The sequence below is a fragment of the Peromyscus californicus genome, unplaced genomic scaffold, assembly GCF_007827085.1.
Source record: "Peromyscus californicus insignis strain IS unplaced genomic scaffold, ASM782708v3 Scaffold_5__1_contigs__length_169319896, whole genome shotgun sequence".
In the NCBI taxonomy this organism is placed as follows: Eukaryota; Metazoa; Chordata; class Mammalia; order Rodentia; family Cricetidae; genus Peromyscus; species Peromyscus californicus.
The window spans coordinates 141445756-141465209 of record NW_026294573.1 but is presented as its reverse complement, the minus strand read 5'-3'; positions in this window follow the sequence as shown (position 1 = coordinate 141465209).

Sequence of the window (19454 nt, the reverse complement as noted above, 5' to 3'; positions counted from 1 at the left end):
CATGGGGACACCCCTGAGCTCACAGTCATGGGGACATTCCTGAGCTCAGTCATCTTGTTTACATGGGTTTGGCATGGAACGCAGATATAGAAACATAAATTTAATCCCATGGCAGCTTTTTTCTGTGTATAGAAATATTGATTTTAAAACTCTGTGAAAACAATCATACAAGTGAAGTTATACACTGCAATATACATGTATCAATTTTACCCTAGAGCGTTCTTCTAAGTTAATGATGCTTCATAGACCACTAAAATATTTTCATAAGAGGATTCTTCTCAACTAAGAAGCAGTACATCAATATTTCTAGTAAAAAAAACCCTTGAAAATCCTTCTTCTGTTATTTGAGTGTAACTTGAGCACTCTCGACTGGTTCTTCTTTCTCCAACTACTGCAATGAAGACAGAAGAGAGACATCTGTTCAGTCTGCTCCCAGTTGTTTTGTGAGAGGAACTCAGAAATTAATGATGTATTTTATCCAATTGAGACATTCAAATATTTTATAAAGTGTAATTTCAGACAAGAGAACTTACCATCTTTATTAACTGAAAAGTCATGAATTTAATTCAAATGAAAATGTAGAGACTTGAGCTCAGAGCATGACAGATCTTGTCTGAAACCTTCCCGAGTTCCACGATACTGGACTTTGTGCTTGAGAAGGACATTGTGACTGATAGAAATCCTGAGGGTATGTGACAGCTCTAACTGCCTCCAACACTCCCAAGTCCTAAACTAAGTCAAGCTGAGGCTGAGGGTTTGACCAGGCATGTGTGTACATGTGTGTGACTGTGTGTGCATCTGTGGATGCTTCCACACACATGTACTGAGTACAAAGGAAGTTTCACAGATGGAACCAGCTTTACTTGGTGGCAAGACTGAGTTTGTATCTGTCACATTGGGCTGAGAGTAAGTTCCCATGCCTTTGACAGGAGATACTTCAGCAGTATCCTGCCTCCAGGGATGGGGGTGTGGTGAGGGCATGAGTGGGAAGAATTGTTTCCAGTTCCTGTGGCAGAAAAGCAAGCAGCCCATCTGAGGAAGGAGATCAGTGTTCTTCCTGGCCTAACTGGAAAAAGCACAATGAGGTCCTTCACCAAGAAAATTGTAAAGCATGATAACTAAACTACTTAGAAGCTAAACAACTTTGACTTTTGGTGAGTTGATAAAAAAGAAAGCAAAGAAAATGGTGATAGAGTTCCTAGCCACTCCTCCATGACCATGCATGCACAGGCAAGAAACTTAGTCATTCCAGGGCCTTATGTCCTATGTAAATCTGTGCACTTTGTGGTCACTTAATTTGCGCACAGCGTGATCATGTAATCTATGTGCATGCATGGTGTAGCTATGTAAGCCCATATGCGCATGTGCGGGGGAGGGAGGAATCCATAAAAGCAGGTCCCACATACCCCTCCCCTCTCTTCCTGCACAGTCTTTCCATACGACTAAGCACATCCCTTCTGTCTCCCTTCCCCTAATAAACTCTTATAGTGGGTTTTGTTGTAGCTTGTGGCTTTTCTCATAATGAATAACACAGCGCCACATAGTAAGTAACAAAAGGAAAAGAGAAGGGAGGAAAATGGTAGAAATCGTGGGCAACGTTCTTGAAACCTAAAATTCAACTTTAAATGCTCATTGCACTTCAAGGAAGAAAATGTGAAAGAGGAAATAATCTGAGAATCATGGGGGATAGCCTGAAGTAAGTTTCATATTTATGCACCCTCTCACCCCCAATATTTCCCGTCACTTCGAATGGCAGTAAACACTACTTTGTGTCTCCCAGAATCTGGTACTTAGAAAAGAAAGGCTGGAGGGCATTGGCTAAGGCCTTGGCTCCATCAGCTGAAAGGCTAAGAAAAACATGTTTTGTTTCGTTTGTCTTTATTTTTAGATTTCATGGGCCACTCTCTTCATTTTGAAGTTGGAATTATCTACAATGAAAAGCAAAACACTAGAGTAAGAGTTCTTCTAGTACTCTATAGCCCAGAGAAAAATAGGATATATTAGAACTTCTGAGGGAAAAGGGCAGACTTGAGGTCTCTCATAACTGGATAACAGCTTTCCTGGCGGAAGTGCTGAAATGGTGTGGGGGAAAAGTGAACTCACCCAGGAATTTTACACTGTTGCAAAATAGGTGGAGAATATGGATACAAAGTGGTTTACTATACTCCCTAGGATTAAAAACACATGGTAACCTGAATGACAAAAGAATTAGCTTCTCAGAGAGAGGATCAGAAACTATTTTCAAACTCCAGATTGCAGGATGGTTTGTAGAAGTCTGAATGGGGTCTGTGATATCCTTGCAGCCATCATAGGGATCACAGAAGCGAAGATTGTAACCCAGCAAAGCATAGGCTCACCTCCTTATTAGTTAAGTTTATGTTATTGGGAAAAACTACCTGAAGAGTACAGTTTAAGGAAGGTTTGATTTTGCACCATTGTTGGAGGTACAGCCAGGTGTGGCAGGGTAGCGTGGAGGCTGACTCCACAGCAGCAGGAATGCATGGCAGATGGCTACGTTGTGTTGGTAATCAGGAGGCAGAGAATAGGGAGGAAGAGATGTGAAGTTGTAACTCAAAATTCCTGTTCCCCCCCAGTGACCTACTTTCTCCAGCTAGGCCCATCTCTTGATGGTTTCCATAACCTCCCAAAGCAGTGCCACCAGTTGCCAACAAGTAGGTCTTCAAATATGTACTCATGGAAGACATTTCAATATTTATTTATAACACAACAGCCTTCAAAATGTCATAACACAAAAACTGACTCTCTGAGCCTCCGGTAACTAAGGGCATCATCTTTGACATGTTACAAGATAAGAAAAAGTAGTCCAGATGAAACTATGCTATCAAGGATGTTTTAAGAAAGCACATTTTGCCATACCTGATTTAAGCCCATTTTTTGGGATAAAAAGTGTGAAAAGTAGAGTTCTCTCCTTTATGAGGCTCTCCTTAATGAGAGCTGTGAAACACTTGCCAAAATCAATGTATGAGCCTTATAGTCAAGGCACCATTAGTGCCTGAGGGTGCTGCAGTTTTGTGAGAGGAGACAGAACTCAGGCTTAATGGCATGAGTGTGTGAGGGGAATGCTGGTGTGGAAGTGTTACTTTGACCCTTACTTGGCAGGAAATAGGTTGAGGAGCTACATGAAAAAATATTTGCTAGGAAGAATTGGGGTAGAGATTATGAAGTTTCCCATCATTCCTTGGATAGTTTCTGGCTTCACAGAGCTGTCCCAGGGCTCCAAAGGGAGCTTCAGCAATGCTCAGCTGTCAACTTCCCACACCAACTCTTGGTAGATATTGCCAATTCATCCAGATCCTCCTGACCACAGAGGGTGCATATGGCCTCAATAACCCTGGCCACCGATGCTCTGGGAAGGCACCAGGTAGCTGGACTCATCATGCAAAATGGGGATTCTGCCTTCCTTGGATGATATAATTAAAACAGAAGCTCAACAGCCCCCCAGCCAAGGAGGGTTAGTGTGAGAACTTACGTGCATGGCAGCTTATTTGTGTGTCATCCAACCATTCTTCTCCTAATTTTATTTTAAAAGGAAAATTAAGACTTCGTCAACTGACAGGAATGGACCCAGCAGAAAGTGTAGTGCCTTTTACTAATGAGGAGATTTCTTCTTTATGGAAAGATAATGAATACTGCCAAAGAGCTTGCAGTAATTTTGGGGGGAGAGATTAACAACAGTTATTCCAAAAGTGAGAGAATCAATTTCATAAAAAGAACCAGTTGGGTCCTTTTGCACATTGTATGGAGAACACCAGTCTCTGGAGTCCCTATGTTCTATACCAATGCAAATAAATCAGGGAAGGCAGGATATAAATCAGGAGACTTAAGTAAAGCGGTTCAAAGCCCTTATGATTCTGTACCAAAGTCAGAACTGTTTGCCATTCTTATGGTACTAATGGACTTTACAAAATCTCTTAACATAGTTATTGACTCTCAATATACAGAAAGAGTTGTTTTACATATTGAAGCTGCTGAATTTATTCCTGATAAAACAGAATTAACTTTGCTATTTATACAATTACAGGAAATAATCAGGAATAGGAATCATCATACACACACAAACACACACACACACACACACACACACACACACACACATATATATAAAACACATCAGATCCCATACAGGTCTGTCAGGTCCTGTAGCAGAAGGTAATAATGAAATTGATTGGTTATTAACAGGAAATGTGCTGGAGGTCTCAGAATTTCATAAAAAGCAACATGTCAATAGCAAAGGTTTAAAAAAGGATTTTTCCATCACTTGACAACAAGTCAAGGAAATTGTTAAAAAGTGTCCTACTTGTTCCTTCTATAACCAAATTTCATTACCTGCAGGCAGTAATCCTAAAGATATACAAAGAAATGAAATTTGGCAAATGGATGTGTTTCATTTCGCAGAATTTGGAAAATTAAAATACATACACCATACAATAGATACATTTTCAGGATTTCAATGGGCAATTGCTTTGAGTTCTGAGAAGGTTGATTCTGTAATTGCACACCTATTAGAAGTCATGGCCATAATTGGTATATCTGTACTAATTAAAACTGACAATGCTCCAGCATATGTCTCTAGTGAAGCGAAACAGTTTTTTGCATGTTATAATATAAAGCATATTACAGGTATACCCTATAACCTTACAGGACAAGTGGTTGTAGAAAGATCTAATCTCACTTTAAAAGAAATGCTTAATAGACAGAAAGGAGGAACTAAAACCCCCAAAGATAGATTGCATAATGCCTTATTAACCTTGAGTTGTCTTAATTCAAATAAGAAAGGAACAACAGCTTTGGAGAGACATTGGACAATAGAAAAAAGAAAAAACTACTGAGTTAAGTCAGCCTGTGTACTTTAAAGATGTGTTGACCTCAGAATGGAAACCAGGATGTGTGCTACACTGGGTAAGGAGTTTCACTTTTGTTTCCACAGGAGAAGAAAAGCAATGGATAACATCCAAATTAATAAAGATTGGATTCGAACAGTAGAAACCTCTTAATATAGAGCAGTGATAGCTCATCCACAGATGTGACAATTCTATAAGTTGTAAGGAAAACTCACCAAACAAGGGTCAAGACAGGGGTTTGTTTTTATCTTTACAGGAAAATAGAAATACCCGTCTTCAAAACATCAAAAGGCCTTAGACATCTAGACGTCTAAAGAAGAAGGAGAAATTTCCAGAAAAAAATTACCAAGCAATGAAAAATCTGAACCAATGGTACCTATATCTCTACAGAGTAAAATCTCACTACCTCAACATCAATATCTCTTTACTTCTAAGAAAAATTGTAGTCCCAACTCAATTATAAATTAAAGCTGGCTTTGGTGTTGGAGCATGGCTCTCTCCTTCTCTAAATCCAAGAATGTTGTTAAAAGAAAAAATTAAGAGTTTCTGTCTCATGGCAGAAGAGTCACCTGGTGTAGGACAGAAGAAAACCAAAAATCTAGGGACTATTGTTGTCAAAATTCTATTTCTCCCCATACTTATTCTTGACTCTTTGGAAACTTTCTTTAGATATAATGATATACTAAAATTTAAACTTTCCATTTTGATATTAATAATATTTAAATTTTCCACAGTGAACAATAAATTTTCTTAACAGCGATCTCTGAAGTTTCCTGAAGGAAGGTGGGACCATGCAACAATTCTTCCTGGTTCATAATGATGCCATTGAGTCAATAAACACCACTCATAGACAGGCTCTGGACTGCAAACTGCTCAGGACAGTGCCACGGTGGCCCGCTGAGATGGTCCACCATCTTACCCCACTCTGAGACTGGCTGCAAATGCTACAGCTAGTCCTCGAGAGACTTATCCACTGTTTTAGTATTTTTTTTACAGGATCCCACAGAGATACTGTCACCCCTAGACAGCGGGAAGTAATTCTAAGAAAACAACACCCCCTCTCACAACTGGTTTCTTTTTCAGTGTTATTTTCATCTGTAAGGGGTTGGTTATAAGTTGTAATAGGGTTGAGGGTGGAATAATAAAGTTTAGACTCTAGAAAAAGACTCTTCTGAAAAAGAAAAAGGGGAATAGATACGATAGGGTAATAAGGTAGATTATTGTATCTTCTTGCAAACTAATTTAGCAACTGTCAGCTTTAGAGAGTTTGCATTGGTATGGATTCTTGTATACTAATACAAATGTAAAATTATTTTTCTATTCCTGTTTAAGATAATTTGTATATTGATACAAATACAAAACTATATTTTCATATTGTACATATGTTCCTACTCCTGTTTAAAATATTTTTGTATATTGATACAAATATAAAATTGTGTTTGTCATACTGTATGCATGTTCTACTTCTGTTTAGGATATTTTGTATATGGATACAAATTAAGATATTGTCATATTGCACTAAACATTTCTACCTCTGATTAAGATATTTTTGTATATTTTCACAAATTAGAGGTCATTGTCCTTATACTGTACATCTGTCTACAGTTTATTTTTATAATGTGAAGCCTTAGTCTTTAAGCTATTTAGGTTGGTAAGAATCACACGTTCATAGCCACTCATGCTTATCATACTTACAGCCATGTTAGTTAGGTTTTCTAGATAGAGATACATGTCAGATGGATAAGTAATCTTCAAACACTTCTTAGACCTAGAGAATATGGCATTTAAATATTTTAATAACTTAGAATTCTGTTCATGTGAGACATGATTGCTCCTGGCAGCACTGATCTACTCCGAAGAGGATGTTGGGCATTGAAGACTCTCCATATGGAATTTGTCTTCTACTTGGCAAAAGTGGCCTGTCGGACAAAGAACTGCCCTTGCCTCAACTGCTGACAGTAAGTACATTGTCTGATCCAAACAAGCAGGACACAAGGAATAGTGACTGTTGAACCTTGCCAAGACAGGGTGGGACAATCTTTCAAATTTTCCTGCTTCTGAAAATGGTTCATCAGATATTCTAGGCCTGTTGCCAAAAGTGGATGCCCAACGTCGCAGAGAAATGTTGGGTGACTGTCCAGGCATCCAAGCTGTCTCTGTCATTTCTTGTGTTTTCTGGAAGTTGCTTGCTTGCACTTCCTGCTCACTTACAACCTTCTCGGGTCTTTGATGGGGTTGAAGACTAGATAGTTACAGTTACAATCCTCTCATATTTTAGCTAGGACCATATCAGGTACAAGATTTAGATTCTTCAGGATAAGACAGCTATTGGAGTAATCTCTGTAACTTGCCAGTTACCTTTGGCCTGGACATTTAGTATGTGTTCTTGCTTGATGCTGTTCTTGTTGGTTGTAGTTCCATTTTTGTTTATGTTATTACCCTTTCTCCTGGACAATACTTGATAATTGTTCCTATTGTATATAGTTTTCTATCGGGTTTAGAATCTTCTTATTTAGACAAAAAGGGGAAGTGTTGTGGGAGTTTGCTCCACCAATGACCTTGAGGTATCTGGGCCAATGGAGGCTTATTTTTTTCTAGGTATGTAACTGCTTAAAACTGAGGAGAGAGTGCATATACTCTCTCTCTCTCGGTGTGACCAGGGACCAGACAGCTGGTTCCATTCACCCCAAGCAAAGCAGAAGGACTTTGCAACTGGATCTAACTTACCCTGTATCCATGAGTCTGATTTCCTGTAGGACCCATTAATAAATTGATATTTATTCATATATATACCCCTTTGGTTCTTGTTTCAGATCATTTCTGAAGACTGTTTTTCAGGGGTAGGATTTGTGAAGGGAGAAGATAGGCAGGCATTACCCTGGCCTTGGTTCCAAGCTGCTCTGGATGGATTCTGAGGTTCAGTATTAAGTAGCTGTTATAGTTTCTGTCTACAATGTGCCACATAGCCTAATGATCTAATTCCTTGGTCCTCAGATTGTGGCACTAGTTTAAAGATTGTGGCATCTTTGGAAGGTAGGGCATGGCTGGTAGGAGTGAGTCACCAGGAGTGGAGCTCAGAAGATAATACCTGAACTTAATTCTAGCCATAGGCTCTCTTTTCTGGTCTGCCAAGGTGTGAGGAGACTCTGACACACTGCCACCACCCTGGAGCTGCACCGCACACCACCACCACCCTGGAGCTGCACCGCACACCGCCACCACCCTGGAGCTACATCACACACCGCCACCCCCCTGGAGCTGCACTGCACACTGCCACCACCATGGAGCTGCACCACACACTGCCACAACCATGGAGCTGCACCACACACCGCCACCACCATGGTTTTTCAGGGCCATCCTCACTATGATGGGTCCTTTTCTCCATGCTGGTGTGTTTGTCTGGTATTTTATCCCATCAATGACAAAAGTAATTACTACAAAAGCACATATAAATGAATAAAGCTATAGGCTGCTTTCTCCAGCTATGCCTCATTCTATTTAAATTTTAAATTTATTTTTAACTGACATGAAGATGAAAAGTGTTCCTATAAATGGGCAAAGTGGAATTTTGAAACATCTACTAATAATATAATGCTTAAATGATGCCAAAATCATCTCCCCAAACCTTTATCATTTTACAGTGAATACTTTCAAGATCCCATCTTCTAGCTTTGTTGTGAAATGTACAGCTTGTTACTGTCAGCTACACGCTTGCACACAATAGCTTCCAGAATGTCCTTACTCCTGTCCAATGTGACTTAACACCCATTGGGCAACTGTTGCTTTTGTCTCTTCCTTCTACTCTGCCCAGCCTCTGGCTACCACAGTTTTACTCCCAACTTCTATGTGATCTACATTTTTCCACTCTAAATACAAGTGTGACCATGTGGCATTTGTCCTTCTGTGCCTGCTGAGTTCACATAGCATAATGATCTTGGTTTCTGTCTACTTTGTTGCAGACAATATGATCTCAACCTTTATGGCTGAGTAGTATTCCACTGTGTTCTTTTTATCATGTTTTTTACCCATTTATTCTGTTGACAGATACTCAGGATGATTCTTTTTTCACTGCTGTGACTACTGCTTCAATGACATGAGAGCCCCGCTATGGTTTTCACATACTGATCCCATCTTCCCCCATACACATGGGGGTGGGGGAAGTATAGTGGGATTACTAGATATATATGATAGCTCTGTTTTTAAGTTTTAAGGAACCATCACATAGTTTTCCACAATGGCTGTATAATTGTTCCTTACTCTTTGTCCCACTTTTTCCATTGTCTTATTTCTCAATTATTCAGAACTGTGGTAGAGACTGTTGTGATACATTAAAATTCCCATAGGTAAGATAATATGAACTATAGAAGGTACAGGCATTGAAGGCTATTTTTCTGTCCCACCAGGAAGTAGGGTTTAGTTGAGTTGTTCAAAACTTAGGCCTCCATGGGTTTTCTAAGTTATGTCTGAGCAGAATCCCATTTAGGGCATCTCCCACTAATGACTCCTTTTTTTTCTGGGCAAAGGTAACATCAACACAGCCCCCAAGGTTCTCCAACTGTACACCACATTTTCCTCTCTACAAAAGTGCCTGTCAGTCTCAGACTAGCTACTTATCATACGCTCAAGGGGAAGACTCATAATTCAGATGAAAATGAAAATCACACATTAAAATTGCCAACATGCCCAACTTAGTTACCTCATTAGTTTAATGAACAGGTTTGATTATTCTTTAGAAATTCCAGAAATACATGAATCACATTTTAAAGTATGATTTCAGTTTTATTTCTCAGAGAAGGCTTCTGAAGAACACATTATTATATTTTCTATTCCCACAAACGACTGTATTATTTACTTTTGTCGTGACATAAAATACCATAACCAAAAACAGCTTATAGAAACATCAGTTTAGTTTGGCTATGGTTCCAAAGAGAGTCTGAGGAGGAGGAGGAGGCATGGCAGAGGTGGCCACAGCAGAAAGCTGTGAGATCACATTTCCATTCACATGCTGGAAGCAGAGAGCAAGCTGGAAGTGGAGAGAGACCATAAACTCTGAAAGCCTTCACTCAGTGACATATCTCCTCCAGTGCAGGCCTTCCACATCCTCCAGGGCCCAGAACCTCCCCCAAATAGTGCCGTCAATGAGGGACTACATGTTCAACTACCGAAGCCCATACGGACAGTTCTCATTGAAAACATCACAGTAAGTACAGACTGAGGGGAGAGAGGTAGAAAATTATGCATATATTTTTGCTTTTATTTTTACATTCTAGCTTTCTAATTTATCTTTAGAGCTGTAAGGGAAAACTCAATTTACTGAAATACTGTGAAAAACTTTAATGGGCAATGATGTATTTAAAAAATTTTCAGACCTTCTAATTTATAGAAATATATATTATTCTCTTTAGAATAAGTAGATTTCTATTTGGATGTACCTGGAGATCTTGAATACAAACATTTCATTTTTAGGCTATAGTGTAGTACACTGATAGAGCACTGCCTAACATATATTTGATCCCAAGCAACATAGAAAAATAGTTATAAAGCCATATATTGTAGACAAATGATGATTCGCATGTGAATTAATGTATTCATTCTTATATGTGATTAAGAACTTACAAAAAGCTATCTGGCCACTCATGCTTCACCAGAGCATCTCTTCTTTCTTCTTGACTCAGAAATGCCCAGCCCAAAGGGATAAGATCACAATGGTTCAGAGTTTGCTGTATCTGTGTCAGGTGCATTCCCTGCTGCATTCCAAGCCACACTTTGCAGCAGATGGGATGGTCTATGAAGCCTCTTTTAAACACAGTACTAAGAACAGAAGGAAAGGGATGAAGGTACTTCCAAACCTTTAGATTCTAATTTGGCATGGCATGTCAGTGGCAATTACTCTCCCTTTCTGCAGCTATCAATACTGATTTATGGAGGCAATGGATTCATTTCCACCAATCAAAACTCCATTTCATCATTTATAGGTGCTCTTGTAAAATGCTGTCCATGCCAGAGCATTTCAGATAACACAGATTTTCTCATTGAAATGATATTGAGGTTTATCACCTCTCATAAGAATGAGAACAAATAAAGATGATTCATCAACCATCCTACATATTGTGGAATGAACCCTGTGGAGCCTATATTTCCTTATCTTCCTTCTACACACAAACACATATTTAGTATAAAGAAGGCTGTGTGTGGTTTTGCATACACAGAGTCAGTATACAATAATTACCTCCTCCAATTCAACATATGCTGGGGTAACTTGTACAACAGGATTGAAGTTTCTAGAACCCTTGTGGTAGTTTGAATGTACCTGGCTCCCATAAGATCATAGGGAGTGGCACTATTAGAAGGTGTGTCTTTGTTGGCGTAGGCATTGCCTTGTTGGAGGAAGTGTGTCATTGTAGGGGTGGGATTTGAGGTTTCCTATGCTCAAGATAATACCCAGTGTCTGAGTTTATTTCCTTCTGCCTTCTGATAAAGATGTAGCCAGCACCATGTCTGCCTGAATGCCACCCTACTCCCTGCTATGATAATTTAATGATAATTAAGTGTTTTCCTTTATAAGAGTTGCTGGGGTCATGGTGTCTGTTTATAGCAATAGAAATCCTAAGACAGAACTGAACTGGTCACCACTTTCAGTCCTGTCTGTATCAACCTCTCATGGATGCCAGTACAGGCCTTTCCCTTTCATCAGCCTTCTGCCTTTATGGTATCTCCATTTCATTCCAGAAGTAGAAGTCTGGCTGGGCAGGGATACAAGCCCCAGATACATTCAGTCTGGCCTTCCTATCAATTTTTTGCTGTGATCCCTTAAAGGGCTAAGCTAGATAAAGAGGCACCATGAAGACAGGGAAAAGCTTTACTAGCTGCCTTCAATTCTGCCCACTTGCTAGTGCACGTGAAGCTCACTTCCCCTGCTTGGGAATACCTGTTGTCATTGATACAGTTGCTGCTAGGCTGGTCACTCTGGTCCTAATGTAGCATGTACTCTACTCGGTGGACCAGATACTTTAACTTGTCTTGAAAGAGGTGCACATCCACAGCCTGTGATACACATATGGCCTGCTTTGAAAATGGGGGGAAGGAGGAGGAGGATTGAGGATGAAGAGGAAGGTAATGAAAGAGGAGTTAAAGAAAGAACAGGATGGGGGTACTAGAGGAAGAAGGACAAAGGAAGAGAATGGAAGAAGAAGGAAGTGGAAGAGGTGGATAAAAAGGGGATGGAGGAGGAAGGAGAAAGGTAGAGGGAGTATAGACTAGGACTGAGGAGGAAAGAGGAGGAATAAGGAGCAATGAGGAGCTTCCTTTGTGTCATCAAACTTGCTAGGCAAGTGGAGGGATCTCTCCCAGTGTCACAAAGCAAAAACAGGAGCTGGGAAAGGAGAAAGAAAAAATTTCAAGAAGTGAAGAGCATAGAAGAAAATTACACAAAGGGGCTGCCCCATGTTTGGGGTTCTTTCTAGAAAGCTTTAATGACCTTCTGAAGAAAGATGGGATCTCTTACCAGGCACTGAGAAAAGGATCTGTTGTCTATCATCAGGGCCAGGGACTCCCTGCAGGGGGGTGGCCTGCCTGGGTCTCACAAGGCCAGAAAGAAACAAAGGACAGGAACCCGGAGCCTGAATCATGATGAGAAAAATATCCATACAAGTCTGTCTTTAAATATGAGCATTATATGGGTTCTGTTAACTTGGTTTTAGTGAGTTTTATCTTAGAAAAAAGTTGCACACGTGCGTGCGCACGTGCGCGCGTGCACGCGCGCACACACACACACACATACATACATACACATACATTTTCAACTCATAAAATGGAAAATATTTTGGGGTTACTATGTACTCATACATGTATACATAATGGAATGTTCAAATCACTAACATTTACATAGTCATTTTGGGAATTTAAACTACAGTAAAAGAAAACTAATAAATCATCCATAAGCCTACTATCCAGACATAACAACCATGATATCTATACTTAAGTTTTGTTTTCAATTTCTATACATACACTTTTAATAAATCAATTAAATTGAGGTACCATTTACATATATTAAAATACAACTACTCTGGATTGTGTGCAGATGAGTTCCGTCAAATGTGCACCCCCATGTAATCAACAATACTATTAAGAGGGAGAACATTTTTATCACTTCCAGAAGATCTGTTCTGCCAGTGTTCATCACTCTCACCTGTATCTGAGGCCAGTGCTGATTTGTCTTCTGTTACTAGACAGTGTTTGGGGTCTTATCTAGAGTTCCATCTTAGATTCATCCACATGGTTGCATGTTTCTGATTTTCATTAAATAAATTATTGAATTCATTATATATATGAATCTATGAATTATATGAATCTACAAATATACTGCCTTTTGGTCATTTGTTCAGCTGGCTGTTAAGAATAGCCCACTGAGGAAATAATCAAACTGAGGGCTGAAATCAACACAAAGAATCAATGAAACAAACTTGGTTCTTTGGGAAAATCAACAAAATAGATGAACTTTTATCCAGAATAAGTAAAAGGCAGAGAGAGAATATTCAAATCAAAAAATTCAGAAATGAAAAGGGGGACATAACAAAAGACTCCTCCGAGGAAATACAGAGAATCATTAAGTCATTCTTCAAAAACTTATAATCCAGTAAATTGGAAAATCTAAAAGAAATGGACAAATTTTTTGATGGATACCACATGCCAAAGTTAAGTCAAACTCAGATAAACAACTTATAACCCCTAGGAAATAGAAGCAGTCATTAAAAGTCTCCCAAACAAACAAACAAACAACAACAACAAAAAAAAAACAGGGCCAGGTAGTTTTAACACAGAATTCTGCCAGATTTTCAAAGAAGAGCTAATACCAATACTTCTCAAGTTATTCCACAAAACAGAAACAGAAGGAACATTGCCAAATTCTTTTTGTGAGGCCACAGTCACCCCAATATGCAAACCACACAAAGACTCCACAAAGAAAAATAATTACAGAGCAATCTCCCTCATGAACATTGATGCAAAAAAACTCAATAAAATACTGGCAAGCCAATTCCAAGAACACATCAAAAACATTATCCACCCTAACCAAGCAGCCTTCATCCCAGACATGCAGGGATGGTCAAACATATGAAAATTTGTCAATGTAATCCACCATATAAACAAAATGAAAAAAATTACATGATTATCTCATTAGATGCTGAAAAATCCTTTGAGAAAATCCAACACCCCTTCATGATAAAAGTCTTGGAGAGATCAGGGATAAAAGGGACATATCTAAATATAATAAAAGCAAGCCAATTACCAACATCAAATTAAATGGAGAGAAACTCAAAGCAATTGCACTAAAATTAGAAACAAGATAAGGTTGACCACTCTCTCTATACCTATTCAATATAGTACCTGAAGTTCTAGCTAGAGCAATAAGACAGCTAAAGGCAATCAAGGGGATACAAATTGAAAAGAAAAAGTCAAGGTATCATTAATCACAGATGATATGATAGTATATATAAGTTACCCAAAAAATTCTACCAGGGAATTCCTACAGTTGATAAGTACCTTTAGTCAAGATTAACTCATAGAAAATCAGTAGCCCTCCTATATACAAATGATAAAAGGGCTGAGAAAGAAATCAGAGAATCAATACCCTTTATGATAGCCTCAGATAATATAAAATACCTTAGGGTAACTCTAACCAAACAAGTGAAAGACCTTATGACAAGAACTTCAAGTCTTTGAAGAAAGAAATTGAAGAAGATATCAGAAGATGGAAAGATCTCCCATGCTCATGGATCAGTAGGCTTAACATAGGAAAAATGGCCATCTTACCAAAACAACCTACATATTCAATGCAATCCCTGTTAAAATCCCAACACAATTCTTTACAGACCTTGAAAAAATAATACTCAGTTTCATATGAAAAGACAAAAAATTCGAGATAGCTAAAGCAATCCTGTACAATAAAAGAACTTCTGGAGGTATCACCATTCCTGATTTCAAGCTCTATTACAGAGCTATAGTAATAAAAACCACATGGTATTGGCATAAAAGCAGACAGGTGGATCAATGGAATTTAACAGAAGACCCAGATGTAAATCCACATGCCTATTCACACCTGATTTTCAATAAAGAGGCCTAAACTATACAATGGAAAAAAGAAAGCATCTTCAACAAATGGTGCTGGTATAACTGGATGTGGGCATGTAGAAGAATGCAAATAGATCTATTTCTATCACCCTGCACACAACTCAAGTCCAAGTGGATCCAAGACCTCAACATAAATCCAGAAACACTGACCCTTATAGAAAAGAAAGTGAGAAGTAGCCTTGAACGCATTGGCATAGGAGACAACTTCCTGAATATAACACCAATAGTACAAGTACTAAGACTCACGATTAATAAATGGTGCCTGATGAAATTGGAAAGATTCTATAAGGAAAAGGACACTGTCAACAGGACAAAACAGCAGCCTACAGAATAAGAAAAGACCTTCAGCAACCCCACATCCAACAGAGGACTCAATTTCCAAAATTGAGTTCTTTATAAAGAACTCAAGAAACTTGGCATCAACAAACCAAAATAATTCAATTAAAAAATTAGGAACAGATCTAAACAAAGAATTCTCAACAGAAGAATCTCAAATGGCCGAGAAACACTTAATGAGATGTTCAGCATCCTTAGCCACCAGGGAAATGCAAATCAAAATGACTATGAGATTCCATTTTACAACTGTCAGAATGGCTAAGATTAAAAACAAAAGTGACAGCTCATGCTGGTGAGGATATGAAGCAAGGGGAACGCTCATCCAATGCTGGAAGGAGTGCAAACTTATACAGAAACTTTGGTCAAGGATACTTGCTGAACTATGTTCATAGCAGATTTATTTGTAATAGCCAGAACCTGGAAACAACCTAGATGTCCCTCAACTGAGAAATGGAGAAAGAAAATGTGATACATTTATACAATGGAGGATTACTCAGCTGTTAAAAACAAGGACACCAGGAAGTCTGAAGGCAAATGGGTGGAACTAGAAAAAAATCACCCTGAGTGAGGCAACCCATACCAAGAAATACAAACATGGCATGTATTCATTTATAAGTGGGTATTAGCTGTAAAATAAAGGATAATTATGCTACAATCCAAAGACCCAGAGAGACAAGGAAGGTTCATGGGGGGGACACTCAGATCTTCCTGGGAAGGGGCAATAGAAGAGATTTTGTGAGTGGACTGAGGGTGTGTGTAGGGGCAATGGGAACATGATTGATCAGGTTGGGGAGGGGGAGGGGAAGGATGCCTTGGCAGGGGAGTACTGAAAGAGACTACTGGAAAGAGGGTGATTTTGGAGTCCCGTAAAAACTTGGTACAAGCGAATCTCCCAGGAATCTATAAGGAAAACCCCATCTTAGACTCCTAGCAATAGCAAATACACAGCCTGAACTGGCCTTCTCCTGCAACCAGATTGGTGCCTAGCCTAATTGAAATCAGAGAGGAATCATCCAGTAACTGATGAAAACAGATGCAGACTCACAGCCAAACATTAGTCAGAGCTCTGGAAATACTGCAGAAGAAGAGCAGAAAGGATTGTAGTAGCCATAGGAGTCAAGGACACCACAAGAAAACTCACAGAATCAGCTAACTTGGCCTCATAAGGGCTCACAGAAACTGAACCAACAACCAGGTAGCCTACATAGGACTGACCTAGGCTCTCTACATGTGTGTTACAGTTGTGGAGCTTGGTCCTCTTGTGGGACTCCTAACAGTGGGAACAGGGGCTGTTTCCCATTCTTTTACAGGCTTTTGGGACCCTACTCCTTATACTGTGTTGGCTTGCCCACTCTTACTACATGTGGAGATGCTTAGTCTTACTGCAACTTGTATGCCATGTTTGTTTATATTCATGGGAGACGTGCCCTTTCCTAAACAGAAATGAAGGAGGAGTGGACTGGAGGGTGAGAACAGAGGGGAGATTATAGGCTAAAAGGGCCAGCCAGAGAAACACATCTGACCCTGAAACCAGAGCCAGTGAAATGACAACCTGGCCCAAAACCAGAGCCAAAAGGTTGAAATGGGGCAGTGAAAGAAACACACTTTGGCCCTGAACCAAAGCCAAAAATAAAAAATAAAAAATAAACAAACAAACAAAAAAAAAACCCACACTCTGCCCCTGACCAAGTAAGCACAAAACCAACCAACCCACGATCACAAAATCCAGCCAATCTCTGAGTATGTTTAAGCTCATGGATTGAAATCTGACCAATTTCCACCCTGAAAATCTTCTCCCTGGAAAAACTCCACCTCTAAAAAACCCTATTTAAGCCCTCTGCCTGTTCACTTAGTAGCTGCTTTTCTGCCCTGGCAAGGGCAGCCACTCTCCTGGATTCCTCCATCCCAAATAAATCTCTTGAATGAGTTTTGGGTGAAGACTTTCCCTTGAGCATAGCATAGAAGAACAGGACATCTCTGCTGGGAAATCCTCTGAGCAGAGTGGAGTAGAGCTCAGGTGTAATGGCTCTCTCTGAGAGAGGAGCAGGATTGCCACATCCTGCAGGGAGACCATCCTCCACCTGTACACAGCTACAAGCATAGTGCCACTTCCCAACAGTCAGGATGTGTAGATGTAACCAACCGTCTTATTAAATAAGAAACACAGAGTCGATTCAGAGAAGAAAGCCAAGAGGTCAGAACTAAGAACCTTACCCTTCCTGCTCCAGCCAAGAGAGCTCTCCAAAAGGGAGCTACTTCCTGTGTGTTTGTCTTTATAAAGACTTTCAGTTCTGCCTTCTCATTGGTTGTAAACCCATGCCTCATCACTGCCTGTCTGTAAAGACTACCAGGTCTTCTATGGTTGGGATTGAGATTAAAGGCGTGTGTCTCCAATGCTGGCTGTATCCTTTTACACACAGAGATCTACCTAGCTCTGTCTACCAAGTGCTGGGATTAAAGGCGTGAGCCACCACCGCCACACTCTTGTTATGGCTCTAATAGCTCTGACCCCTGGGCAACTTTATTTATTAACATACAATTAAAATTACATTTCAGTACAAATAAAATACCACCACAAGGATGCCTTTCTCCTCAGAGATGTAGGTATTCAGGATACCTTCCCTTTACAGCTTCAGGCATAGTCCCACTTCCCAACAGTCAGGATGCCTTTCTCCTCAGAGATGTAGGTATTCAGGATACCTTCCCTTTACAGCTTCAGGTAAAGTCCCACTTCCCACCAGTCAGGATACCTTTCTCCTCAGAGATGTAGGTATTCAGGATACCTTCCCTTTACAGCTTCAGGCGTAGTTAGACTTCCCAAAAGCTAAGGATGCCTTTCTCCTCACAACTGTAGGTAGTCAGGATACCTTCCTTTCACAGCTGTAGGTATAGCCTGACTGCAAACAGTCAGGGTACCTTTATGTCCAGAGCTGTAACACTTGCAGGGATGGGGTTGAGAGACTGGGAGGAAAAGAGGGAGGGGAAAATGCAGCCAGGATGTAAAATAAATAAATAATTAATTTTTTTTAAAAAGAATAGTCTGCTGAGCAATTAAGGATAAACCTTTGTGAGAATACACACTTTCATTTCTTTGGATAGAGTCTTCAGTGAATTTCTGGGTCATAGGTTGAAGGTGTGTTAAACTTTGCAGAAACTGTACTTCCTTATTTTCCTAGCATGGTGTGACAGTCTTACTAGCACCACCATGTCTTTGTCAACATGTGACATTGTGGACCCTGAACCAAAGCCAAAAATAAAAAATAAATAAAAATAAAAACCCACACACTCTGCCCCTGACCAAGTGAGCACAAAACCAACCAATCCCCATCACAAAATCCAGCCAATCTCCGAGTATGTTCAAGCTCAGGGATTGAAATCCTGGTGTAACCTCCTGGTGGGATGTATCATCGCTTTACGTTCTATTTCTCTAATGACTCCTGGTGCTAATTCTATGCATGTACTCATTGGAAAGCCAAGTATTTTTGTGGTGATGCAGTAAAATCTTTTTGCCTATAACTTTAGCTCCATATCTTACAAATTTTGTGAGATTTCTGAGTATGGAATCCTTCTAAGTGTATGGGTTTTCAAAAAGCAGAAGTTTTTGCTTTTTTTAGTTTCTTATGGAGGGAACTAAATTACATCCTTAATTCTTTTTTTTATCTAATATACACATTTAAATTTAAATTTCTTTTTCAGACTGCTTTAAATTTATCAATGAAATTTCAATGTTTTATTTATATTTTCATCCACTTTAATACAGATAATAAAAATAGCACAAAGTCTTCACAGACTTTCTTCCCCATCCTTCCTTGTCTCCCTCCTACTCCTATCAATCCTCACTTCTCCCTATAAACCCTTCCCAGACTCATGTTTTCATTTTGTCTTGTGACTCATAGAGTTAAGGTTTTCTGTGTAATCTTGGGTTTGGAAGTAGCCATTGGAGCTTAGTGGGCTCACCTATTGGTACAAAACAGGAGATAACTACACTTGCTCCTGGACTCCCCAACTATAAGCAGTTCAGGAGGGTGCAGTAGGGTTCCAGGAGCCCCTCCTTCATTCATGATTGCATAGGCCAGTGCAAGTAATTGAAGCTGCTTTGAGTTCATGATTGTAGTGACTGTATCATGT